Here is a 10,622-nt window from a genome sequence, read left to right on the forward strand (position 1 = left end):
GCCATGAAACCTCCCGTAACTGGCCTTTGTTTCTTTCACGTTTGATACCTTTGGGGTTCACACGTCCACACTGCATGCGGTTTCTACGGCAGCAGATACTTTGAGAAAACTGCCGGGCTCAGTCGGGCTCTTCCAAACTGACGTTGGCCCAAACTCTGCCTCACTTCATCTAGAGTGGGACATGTCTGTATCGAAGGATTGGTTCACACCTGATTTGCCCAGACACCTCGCAGGAGGTGTGGTAAGATGGAGTAAGCTGGAATCTACAACGATAAAGTAAAAGGTAAGGGTGGGAGTCCTTCAGCTTTCAGCTCAACAAGCGTGTTCTGTTCATTCTCTCTGAAGCATCTGGCACTGGTCACTCTCAGGCAGCACACTGGGCTAGATGGCCCATTGGTTTGACCTAGTATGACCTGTCTTGTGTTCTTATGTAAGTCATCTAAGGAGACTGACTTCCAGGATCCCAGGACTGATCCCCTCTGGGAATGAAGCACAACAGTGACAGGCTGTGCAGCCTGCACTAGTCTCCTGTACCTGAAAAGCCTGCTAGCCCGAAGTGCTGGGCCAGCTATGCCAGTACCTGGTTCCTCAACTGCAGCTACAGGTCCTGCTCCATGTGACTCCAAAGCCAAAGAGCTGCAGAGATCCAACCCCTCATAATCTTTGCCATTTATTTTCCTTTTTCTATTATTAGTGATGCAATAGTGAAATCTAAGGAGAAAACTAATTCACTTTGAGGCTGTGGGCTAAATATAAGCAATAATTTGGTTTCGGTATTGAAATGTTCAGCTCTCCAAATTTGGGATGCACTGCCGGGGTGAAAACCTCTGATTGGGGTTTTGGTACCACTAAATATGCACCTGCCTCCTTGGGTTGCTGTTCTAGGATTTATAAGGGTTGATTTTCTGCTGTATTCTTCTGATGGTTTGACTAAATTGATGACTTGATTCCAACGCAATATCCTAGTTAACTCGTTGATTTACTGATTTGACCTGAACTTTATCACTGTATTGTTTAACCTTTCATTAGCTAGTCGTTTAGCCTTAGCGATGTATGTTCTTGGTTGTATTTGTTCATGTTAATAAAACATGAAACTGGGATATTGAGTCATTTCTTTCAATAAGCAACAAGGGCTGGAACTGTGGAGAATGTGAACGGAGATCAGACATTGGACGTCTGAGCCTTATCAGATTTGTCTAAATTAACAGTGTGTTTCCCAAAGGGGAGCAATGGAGGGGGCATCTATCTTAGCTCCAGCTGCGGCCGGGTGGGGAGGAGAGCTCAGACCATCACAAGGAAAATAAGCTCCCCTACCCAGGCTTTCAGGAATTTGGGGAGGGTGCAGTGTGTCTGAGAGGAGAGATCAGTGAGGTGGGGCTGATCTGAGTAGGGGTCAGGGTCTTGCTCTGCAGCCACTCTCATGGCCCTGCCCAATCCTTACCCCAGTCTGATTTGCCCAGGGTTGCGCCTTGTCAGGCCAAGATGGGGTTGGAGCTCTGGTTGGAAGGGCTGTAAAAGGTAGTGAACAGTTTGTAGATTTCAGCCAGCAGGGTGTTGGTAGAGTAAATGTGTGTGTTTTAAAGGGACGCTGCTGACAGAGGACAGGATGAAGGTGGTGCAGGCAACTGTAACTGCGTCTCCTGCTTTTCAGAAGTTTGAGTTTTGCGGCTGCAGAGGTTCTGCAAGGGGCTGATATTGCTCCAGCCAATCTTAACTCTGCATTAAGGAAGGGTTTTGCCCTTTAATGATTAATTCTCCCTCAGTACTAACTGGGCTCTGAGGCTGACCCCCAAGCTAAATGCTTAGAAAGAAAACAATGAAAATATCAACTGTCCATGACTCGTTTAAAACAAATCCTGTCCCTCCTGTCTGCACTGGCAATGATGAGAAGAAACCAAGCCAAGTGATTCATTCCCTCGGGAGAAGTTTAACCACTTCCATTCTCTGTATCTTTACTGTAACGGAAAGGAACAAGAAAAGCAAATGGAGTTCACAGAGAAAAAGTGGCAGATTTCTTTTCTCTCCAAAGCTCTGAGAGCAAACCCTGTTCTCCACATGACCCTCTTCTTTATATTTAACTCCTCCCCATTGGGCTGGATTACTGCTAGTAGCACATCCTCGCTCTGCTTCCTTCAGCGTCTCAGTGTGATTACGATTAGATGAGTAATGTCCGTCCTTTCCCCTTCAACCTGCAAAGGAAACTTCTGCTTCACCACACCAGCTAACAAGAAGTCATGAAAGCAGTTTCCTTGGGAATCCAGTCCTTGTATTACCACCAAAAACACTAGACTGAGAATTGGTTCTTTAAAATCAATGTCTTCAACTAAGGCCTGGTCTACACTAGGTGGGGGGGGGGTCGATCTAAGATACGCAACTTCAGCTACGTGAATAGCGTAGCTGAAGTCGAAATACCTTAGCTAGAATGCCTTACCCGTCCTCACGGCGCGGGATCGGCGTCCACGGCTCCCCGTCGACTCCGCTACCGCCACTCACTCTGGTGGAGTTCGGAGTCAGCGGAGGCGTGTTCAGGGTTCGATATCGCATCTAGATGAGACGCGATATATCGAACTCCGAGAAATCGATTGCTACCCGCCGATCTGGCGGGGAGTGAAGACATACCCTAAGAGGCTATATTCTGATCTCACAGGACCAGCCGCCCACCCAGGTCAATATATAACTTAGATATTTCCCCAAAATCACATTGATGCCAATCCTTCAGTATCTAAATGCTAAAGGTTTATTTATAGAAAGAAAGAAAGAAAGAAAGAAAGAAAGAAAGAAAGAAAGAAAGAAAGAAAGAAAGAAAGAAAGGTGAGAATTAAAATTGGTTAAAGGAATCAAATACAATAATTGCAAAGTTCTTGGTTCAGGCTTATAGCAGTGATAGAATAAACTGCTGGCTTGATAAGTCTTTGGGTGCTTCCAAGTCACTGGAAGTGCCTCTCCCTTGGTTAGATGCTCCCATTAGTATAAGTCCATAGTCCAGATGTTTGAGCAGGAAAGAGGCTGGAGCAGGCTAGAGGCACAGTGGAGATGTTTCCAGGGCCTCTTTTAACTTCTGCCATATGAAGGAAACCCATTGTTTCAAAGTCCTCAGCACAGCTAGTGGAAAATCACAGGTGAAAGATGGGAGCTTGGAGTCACATGGGCAAGTCCTGTCCATGCCCCATTTTGCTCAGTCATTGCAGGATGGATACTTTGCAGGATACGTCAGATAGAACATTCACAGAAAAGTCCGTTCAGTGTAGATGGGAGCCTCCATGGTCCATTGTGAATTAAGTGTCCGTTCGATGGGCCACTCACTGGCTAACAGCTCACTTCAGCGGATGCATAGAATGGAACACAGAAAGAAGATATTTATACATACAGAGACCGTGAAAAGGTGGAAGTAGCCATACCAACTCTAAGAGGCCAATCAACTGAGATGAGCAATCATCAGCAGGAGAAAAAAACCTTTGAAGTGATAATCAAGATGACCCACAGAAGGTGTGAGGACACTTAACGTGGAGAAATAGATTCAATTAGTGAAATGACCCAACCATTCCCAGTCTCTGTTTAAAACTAAGTTAATTTTATCTAATTTGCATATTAATTCAAGTTCAGCAGTCTCTCTTTGGAGTCTGTTTTTGAAGTTTTTTTGTTGCAAAATTGCCACCTTCAAGTCTGTCACTGAGTGGTTAGAGAGGCTGAAGTGTTCTCCTACTGGGTTTTGAATGTTATTCTTCCTGATGTCAGATTTGTGTCCATTTATTCTTTTGCATAGAGACTGTCGGTTTTGGCCAATGTACCTATGGCAGAGAGGCATTGCTGGCCCATGATGGCATAGATCACTTTGGTAGATGTGCAGGTGAATGAGCCCCTGATGGCGTGGCCACTTTGGAGAAGTGGGGCTCCAGAGTGTCCAGCCCCTGCTGCTGTGCCAAGAAGCACAGACGTGGGACAGCATGGCGGAAGCTGAGCTGTTTGGTCCTGTCCTCCACTGGGCACAAGCTGTCATTGTCTCGCCAGGCTGGGACAATGGTCGGTCTTGGGGCTGGTCTATTTGCTCTGAACCCTCAGATCATGTGCTCTGATCCATGAACAGCACGTCAGGATCAAGGCACATGTCCTGGACCCCAGACCCCAGCTGCAGAAGCCTTGGTAGGATGGATGGAGTGGCCGTGAGGACAGGAACTGCAGTGTCCCTAGGACAGAAGAGCTGATTCCCTGAGGCTCCTCCTGTATCTCAGGGTCTCCTAGAAAGGAGCCAGTGACTTTTCTCAGGGTCCCATGTCCTGCATCTCACAGGTGTTGGTTTCAGTCTCTCAGGCCCCAGCCAGTCTGGTGCTCACTGTTAGTGCTTAATGCAACCGTGCAGAGCTCTGGCTGAGAGTCCCAGCTCCTTCCCTCTGCTCCCCTGCGCCCCCGCCCCAGGAGGCGTAAGGGTCCCAACATTGCACTGCACTGACAGCTCTGGGAACGTGGGGCGGCTTGGGTCCAAGCTGGGAGGACACAACGGAAACAGGACTCTTCTAGTCTCTCCTTTGCAGCCCCCTGACGGGGTTAAGGGGAAATTCCGCCCCAGACCGGCCCATTCTACTCACCTCCAAGAGGTGCTGCAGCTTAGCTGGGGTGGGGGTCTCAGTGAGCAGGCACCCGACCATGGCGTCCAGCCTCTGTAAATAGGTGTTGTGCAGAGCCTGCAAGAAGCGGGAACACCCGTCAGTCATGGGACATGGGGCTACACCAGTCACGGGACCAGGGGGGTTCTCTGAGAGCCCTGGCCAGACCCAACAGGCACATCCTGGCCTCTCCCATTCACATCATTCCAAGGACACTTGGCAAGAGTTCCTAGTCGGATGCCTGCTGGCTCCTCAATCCTTGGCCTTAGCAGTTCTCTGTGCAGGGGCTGGTACCCAGCAGACTAGGGACCAGCCAAACTGCAATGGGTGGGAAGAAGGATCCCGGGAGAGTCAGGCAGCAGAACACAGAATGAGGAGAGGAAGGCTGGGATCAGCCACAGAGGGTAATACAATCTCCCCTGGAGGAAGGGCCCTCCTGCCAGTTTGTCTCAGGCCTGTTCCCAGCTCTGCTCACTCCTCCCTATTCTCAGCAGCTCCATCAAACCAAGGAGCAGGGACCAGAGGCGGCTCCTGCTCCTGGGACAGGGAAGTAGGATCGTGACCTACCTGGAAGTGGGCGGTATCCTGCCCAGTGCCCATCGTGAAGATGGTGCAAAGAAGAGCCCGCAGGAGGAGTGATTCCAGCTCCAGGGCAAGCAGCGGCTTCAGTTTGCTGCGGGGAGAGAAGAGCCCGTGTTATCCTTGGCGGCACCGGAGTGGCGCTGGCACTGCCATGGCCATGACCCCCTCCCCCGCAGTGATCCCCTCCCTACGGCCGCTGTAACGTTCCTGGAGTGAAATCACCCCCCAGCCAGGAAAGTGGAGACGTTCCCGCCTCCTCTGCTGGGGGATGGGAACAGCCACAGCTGGGGGTAATCTAGGCCGGAGAAGATCTGGGACTCCCGGCTCCAGACCCGATCAGCACCAGGGTTAAGGCAGCTGGATGGGACGGTCCTGGTACCTGAGGCTGCAAACTGCAGCCATGGAGCTGGAGATGATGGAGGTTGGCTCTGGCACCATGGGCAGATTTTCAATCAGCTCCTGAGAGACCCCAAGAAGATAAATTTGCATGTGAGACTCAGGCCCCGCAGACCCACAGGCACTTTCCAGGGAGGAGGCCAAAGTGCTCTGCAGAAACAGCCAGTGTCACTCCCAACCCCAACCAGCTGGGCCCCCCATTCCTCCCATCCATCAAACTTCCTTCCCCCTCCCCTCCCCTCCGGCCTTACAATTCCCCCACTGCCAGCTCCCGATTGGTGTCAGAAGCTCTCCCTTCCCTGCTCCCCAGCCCTCAGCCACAGGAACCACTGTCCTCTGCTTCCCCCTCTGGCCCCACCAACTCTTTCTCTCGTTTCTGGGTCCCTCGCCCCAGGGGCCAGACACGGGGTCCCACTCACTGCAATGCTCTCCACGAGGGCCGCTTTGGAGACGTGGGGCTCCAGAGTGTTCAGCCCCTGCTGCTGTGCCAAGAAGTACAGACGTGGGACACTACGGAGGAAGCGGAGCTGTTTGGCCATCAACTAGGAGTGGGGTGGGGGGAGAGAGAGAGACAGTTAGGTAGGGACCTCCCCAACCCACCTACACCAGCTCCATGGCTCAGGAACCCCATGGAGTTGGACAGGGAAAGCCGCCCCGCTTCCCGATACCAGTGTCGCCCTGCACAGACTGGGGTTGTAACTGGGACAGTGTCTGTGGGGAGTGGACACCTTGGCCTGTGTGAGACAAATGCCCCCACTTTGGGGTGCCAGGTAACAAGGGAGCAGTTCCAACCATTGGGGGTGATGGATTCTCTGGGACAAGACCCCCCTGTGTGGGTGGGGATGGAAGAAGGGGCAGGGCAGACTCAGGGGCAGCGCAGCTGTAAGATTTTTGTACCTCAGCTCTGCCCTGGAGGTAGTCCTGGATGACCCTGATGGTGTCTTGTTCAGGGGACACCTCCTCCTCCTCCTTCTCTTCTTCCTCCTCCTCAGCCCACTGCTGCTGGGCACTGGGGGTCTCTGCACCAGGGAGAGCAGGAGAAAGGACAATCCCTGCTGCCACTGGGGGGATGCAGTGTAGAGAAATGGCTCAATGTCCCCCATCCTCAACAAGGAGCCCCATGGCACAGAGGGCCGCACCCTGCCCCTCCCAGAGACACCCTCAGGCCCATCAGCCTCAGGGCCCCGTGGCTGTCAGCCCCCCCCCCCCAACCTCATCAGGGGAGGCTGGAGCTCCCCGGACTCTGCCCAGCATCCCCTGCTACAGGGTGCAGCTGTGCCACCTCCACTGGTGTTAGTGGGGCTCCCATGTCTCAGTCCTGGCGTCTTGGTGACCCAATGGGTACAGGGTGTTATTAGTCCCCTACTGCCCCCATCCTTCCCCCTGTCCCCTGGGTCTCCCCTCACCTGCACAGAGGGAGCCTTCAGCCTCAGGGCTGTCAGACCCCACAGAGGAGGTGCTGGCCCCTCAGGAGTAGGCAGAGCTGCCGGTCCCCATGCCGGGCCGCCCAGCTCCTGCTCGGCTGGCTGGGGCTCCTCGGTGGCCAGGCTGGTGGATAGCTCCTGCTGGGCCTGGGGCTGGGCTCCTGGCTCCTCTGCTTCCTGGAAAGGAAGCCGCAGAGCCACCTTGACCGGCTCCAGCCATCGCCTGGGTCCCTCCTACATAGCATCACCGGGGCCATCTCCATTTGGGACCAGAAGGTGCCTCAGGGCCTGCTAAGGAGCTGGTCTTTTCCTCTTCCTCCAGAAGGTCAGGGAGCTTCTCCACTTTGCCTGCCCACTGGCCTCTTCCTCGCCCGCGAGGACAGAGGGCCACTCTCCTCCTGGGCAAGACGGACACTGCTCCCTACTGGCTCCAGAGCCACCTGCCCAGCCTTCCTCCTCAGCATCCGCTTCCACCGCTCCATCCTGGAACTGAGTGGGGAGCAGCCATGAGTCTGGGCTCAAGGCAGCTCTCATTAATGGGCCTGCCTGCTCCCCTGCCTACGTCCCCTCTGCTGAGGCAATTCCTCCTCCCCATACCCCACCCCAGGGCAGGGGGGCTGCCGTCCACACGCACTGGCAGCAGCTCACAGCACAGGCTGCTCCCAATGTTCCCCCTCACCCAATAGGGCCCTGTGAAACTGGGAGAGTCTCATTCTTTCAGAGCAATGGGGCTCTCCGTTAGTTTGGACAAGCCGCTCCCTCCACCCCAGTAGACCCCGCTCCCTCCCAGGCCAGAGAAAGAGCGGAACCCGGATAGTCCTAAATGAAAGTTCGTTCACACGGTGCCAATCCCAGGAGGAGGAGTCGCCCTCAGTTCCCACTGATTTCACTGCTTGCCATTGTGGGTGTTCAGCACCTGGCAGGTTCTGCCCTCCCGAAAGACTCTCGACGTTGGGAACAATCTCCTGCAAGGGAAAGGCTGGGAGCCCTATTGCTGGGCCATTCCCACCCCACTGGCGATGGCTCTGGAGACCTCCACTCACTTGCTCTAGATGAGATGGAGCTGGATGGCAGATGCTCTCTTCCTCAATCTCCTCCACCCAGGTGGGCTGGAAAGGGTGCTGCACAATGCCCTGCCAGTAGGGTAGAGGTAGAAGCCAGGAGACCGAAAGTGGCTGTGAAAACAAGACAATGTTTTATTGCCAGGAATGGATAAATTCAGCCTAGCAACTGGGGGTTCACAACACTCACCTACGGCCAGCAGGACACCCCCCATCTCCAGGTCTCCTAGCACCTCACGCACATTCCTGAAGCGTGACGGCCCAAGGGCTCTAGGGCATTTCTTCAGAGGTGTCGCCGCTGTCGTCGTCTTTGCTGTTGTCATGTTCCATTCTATAGGAGTTTATAAAAATATGCTAATGAGTGTGAATATAATGTAACTGCAGTATGCTTCATGCAAAAGGTCTCTTGTAAGGTATCATTACAAGGCTTATAATCTACTGAGTGTGGTCATCCTATTTGTATAAATGTATCACTTTTTATCTGTATCTGAGTGGAAGGAACAAATGGGGCAGCCATCGTGAGAAATCCACTAGCTACCACCTGAGCTGGAACAAAGGCTGGACCAGGGGAAAGGAGTGTGAGGAGGGCTCCAGGGAGGCATGGCAAGGCCCAGCCCAGCCCAGCCGAGTGGCTCCCTCCAGTCCGTTCCCGACTGAGCGGCTCCCTTCGGCCTGGCCGTCCGCCCCTGCCTGGCCCCAGCTGAGTACCCCAGGCCCAGCCCGGTCCCAGCCTGGCCACGGCTGTTTTGACCATATATGGCCTGTGACGTTATGGGTGTAATATAATCTCTCATTGGAAGGCGACAGGGCCAGAAAGAGTTAATTAACTCACAGACTGACTTAACCCTTTAAAGACTGGTTAGGAAGATATGTAAAAATCCACCCACTTTCCTTTTGAAAGAGCCCGTGTGGATAGCTTTGAAAAGGTCTCAGATGGAGTAAGGGCTGTTAAGAAAGTTGAGCAGCTCTATAAGCAAGTGGCTGTGTTTGGCCAGCTGGTTGGGAAGACAATGGTGTTGGAACAGGAATGTCTCCATTCTGATTCTTTAAGTGAGCAGTCTGTGCTTCTGTGTTGATGCAAATTACTTGGCTGGCAGGGAGAAGACTTGCTAATGGCTGTTAGCAAAGAGAGCCCACCCCATCAGCCAGTAAATTCTGTTAAGCAAGAAAAATCAGGGTTTGATCCTTCAGAACAAGGAGGAAGTTTGCAAAGGGAAGCCACAGGTTCATGGGTGGCAAGTCTGTAGAAATTTTGGTGGTGCTCAGAACCCGCCCCCCAACTCTGCCCCCACCTGCCTAAGGCTCTGAGAGGGGTCTCGGCGGGGGAGGTCTGGGGTGCAGATCCTGGGCTGGGGATTAGGGTCCAGGGTGCAGGCTTTGGGATGGAGTTTGGGTGCTGGGTGCAGGCTCTGGGCTGGGGCAGGGGGTGGGTGTGCTGGTGGGGGTGATGGGTGCTGGCTTTGGGACGGTGTTTGGGGTTGGGAAGGGGTGTGTGGGAAGGGGGGGTGCACCTTCTGGGAAGGGAGTTTGGGGATAGGAGGGAGTACAGGGGTGAGGGCTGTGGAGCTGAGGATGAGGGATTCATGATGTGGGGGGGCTCAGGACTGGGTCAGAGGATAAGGGTGCAGGGGGATGAGGTTTGGGGCTGAGGATGAGGAGTTCATGCTGCAGGGGCGCTCAGGGATGGGGCTGAGGATTAGGGTGCAGGGGGATGAGGGTTGGGGCTCAGGATTAGGGTGTGGGGGGATGAGGGCTCTGGCTGGGGTTGAGGATTAGGGTGCGGGGGGATGAGGGCTCCGGCTCAGGCTGAGGATTAGGGTGCAGGGGGATGAGGGCTCTGGCTGGGGCGGAGGGTTGGGGCTTTGGAGAGGCTCAGGGTAAGGGCCGGGGCCCGATTCAGGCAGGGCCGGGGGAGAGACCCAGCTCCAAATATTGCTGGAGCAGGGCACCCGGCCCCTGAATATTCCTGGAGCCGGGCACCTGAGGTGTATATAACCTGCCGCCTATGCACGGGTTAACCCTATAAGGTGCAAACCCCAATGGTATTGAGCTAAAGGTGTGGCATGATGACAAAAATGATTGTAGGTGGACCCTTGCAATGAATTTGTTGTTATCACTAATGGTAATTTTTGTAACTAATGTGTTGCTATTACCAAGAACTGTAAAAATGTTCCAGCTAAGGTGACCAGATGTCCCCATTTTATAGGGACAGTCCCAATATTTGGGGCTTTTTCTTATATAGGCTCCTATTACGCCCCACGCCCTGTCCTGATTTTTCACACTTGCCGTCTGGTCACCCACATGTGTGGGTCCCAGCTGCTCCCTGCTCCCCTCACTGAAGCAGGTGTGCAGGGTTACTGCCCTGGGAACTGCAGGGCATCAGTGGACATGGGGCTGGCTGGAGGCAGGGCAGGGGCTGACTGGAGGTAGGGTCTGGCTGCAGGCAGGGCAACAGGTGCAGGGCTGGTGCGGGCAGGACAGGGTGTGCGGCAGGGGCGGGCAGGAGACAGGCTGGCTGAGGGCAGGGAGTGCGGGGCTGGCTGGAGACCGGGGCTGGA

At 53.8% G+C, this 10,622-nt stretch overlaps 2 long non-coding RNA genes across 2 annotated transcripts; both read right to left on the reverse strand.

The window, feature by feature from the left end:
- Nucleotides 1-3,258: 3,258 nt before the first annotated feature.
- On the reverse strand, nucleotides 3,259-5,230 carry LOC120384994. The gene is made up of 3 exons (XR_005589190.1): nucleotides 5,169-5,230; nucleotides 4,584-4,679; nucleotides 3,259-3,317 (listed from the first exon to the last, which is right to left on the reverse strand). It is a non-coding gene; the product is annotated as an uncharacterized LOC120384994 (long non-coding RNA).
- A 358-nt stretch (nucleotides 5,231-5,588) lies between these two features.
- Nucleotides 5,589-6,536, reverse strand: LOC120384993. Its single transcript, XR_005589188.1, has 3 exons — nucleotides 6,477-6,536; nucleotides 5,999-6,121; nucleotides 5,589-5,642 (listed from the first exon to the last, which is right to left on the reverse strand). It is a non-coding gene; the product is annotated as an uncharacterized LOC120384993 (long non-coding RNA).
- Between the last annotated feature and the right edge of the window lie 4,086 nt (nucleotides 6,537-10,622).

The sequence above is a fragment of the Mauremys reevesii genome, linkage group 17, assembly GCF_016161935.1.
Source record: "Mauremys reevesii isolate NIE-2019 linkage group 17, ASM1616193v1, whole genome shotgun sequence".
NCBI classification, from domain to species: domain Eukaryota; kingdom Metazoa; phylum Chordata; order Testudines; family Geoemydidae; genus Mauremys; species Mauremys reevesii.